Source organism: Sinocyclocheilus anshuiensis, unplaced genomic scaffold, assembly GCF_001515605.1.
Source record: "Sinocyclocheilus anshuiensis isolate Anshui unplaced genomic scaffold, SAMN03320099.WGS_v1.1 scaffold1857, whole genome shotgun sequence".
NCBI lineage: Eukaryota > Metazoa > Chordata > Actinopteri > Cypriniformes > Cyprinidae > Sinocyclocheilus > Sinocyclocheilus anshuiensis.
The window spans coordinates 406,052-407,667 of NW_015540280.1; the positions used below are offsets into that span (position 1 = coordinate 406,052).

Below are 1,616 nucleotides of genomic sequence, written 5' to 3' on the forward strand. Positions count from 1 at the left end.
CATTTACTATGTATACCAAGGGTGTCCAATCCTGCTCCTGGATGGTGAACGTCCTGCAGAGTTTAGCCCGAACCAGCTCCCACACACTTGCCTGGAAGTTTCTAGTAAATTCTGAAGACCTGGAATAGCTGGTTCAGGTAAGTTTAATTAGGTTCGGAGCTAACATTTGCAGGATAGCGGCCCTCCAGGAACAGGTTTGGACATCCCGATGTAGACATACTGTAATGTTAATGCACAACACAAAGCTCCCTCATCAGTCCATTTACTGAAACTAAAATCCAAAAACAGGACATTTAATAACTGTCATGTTTGTGACATGACAACCATTACCACACAGCATTTGACCGATCATATTTATGGTACATACCAACAGTGCCAGTCCACTGACTGTGTTTAAAAGGAAATTTAACACAGATATTTTGACATATTTTTTTGTATTTGTCCATTTAAGCCCACAGCCAAAGCCCAAAGTAGCCTATCGTTGTCCGTGTTTTGTTCTGTGTCAGATCGCACACACATAAGGCCGTGGGAACTTTTCCGTTGCTCAATATGCATTTAACTCTTTTTTTAGTACTGAACACGTCCAGTGTTGGGGATTGACTATTACATGTAACAGAATTACGTAATGTAATTACAAAATAAATGTAACTGCAATCTGTTAAAGTTACTGAGAAAAAAAGTGTAATTAGATTACAGTTACTCATGAAAATGTGAATGATTACAAAGGGGGTTACATCTGAATATTTTCACACACATACACAGATTTAATTGATTTCTATCCGAAATTGCATTGACTGCTCTTGCATTGACACCAATGTTTCAGGAGTTTAGGACACACAATAGGACACATGCTTACTCAATAACTGTTTAACTTCCTATTTGGGATTATGTACAGTAGTCAACATTTGAAGTGGATCAAAAAAGTTAATCAAAGTTGTCCTAAGACAAGAACGAATTTGGTTTTAGGTTTTAGGACAACTTTGATGAAAGGTTTTGATCCACTTCAAATGTTGACTACTGTATATTCTTTTTTTTTTTTTTTAAAGATTAACTGTTTTTTTCCAAGGCACTGGAAAGTATTTGCCAGCATTTCCTGACATATTTGCTATGCAAAGATTTAATTAAAAAAACTGTATCATAGCTAAACTATATCTTATGATTTTAAATCTGTATTTAACCTCGGAACGATCTCAAAGTAAGAAGAACTGCTAAAGTCTGATTTTGTGGTGGCTGTGCTTTAAAATTAAATTATAATCTTAATTGAAGTGAAGAAGGATTTTGAAAGTCTGACCGTAATCAGTGTTGAGCACTGCTCACTGTAAAAAATGACCGTGAATTTAACGGTAAAAGACTGTAAAAATGCTACAGTAAAAACCTGTTAAATGGTTAACGGTAAATTCCCCTACTATATACGGTGAAAAACTGTATTGGACATTACATGTATTGGACATTAATTTTACGGTAGTATACCGTTTTTGGAAGTGAAAAAGACCGTATAATTTACAGTGAATAACCATAAATTGACATTCCCAGAATTCCCTGCCTTACATTTCAAATTTGTTTCTTCTTAGTTTTTTCTTATCAGTTTTGTATATTAGGGTTGTGTGTTACACCTA

The 1,616-nt window shown here is 35.1% G+C and overlaps 1 protein-coding gene across 1 annotated transcript in view; it reads left to right on the forward strand.

Moving 5' to 3' along the window:
* Nucleotides 1-1,616, forward strand: part of LOC107687303 (fibronectin type III domain-containing protein 7-like) — a 16,480-nt gene that overhangs the window by 6,472 nt on the left and 8,392 nt on the right. The gene's annotated exons all lie outside the window — the stretch shown is intronic.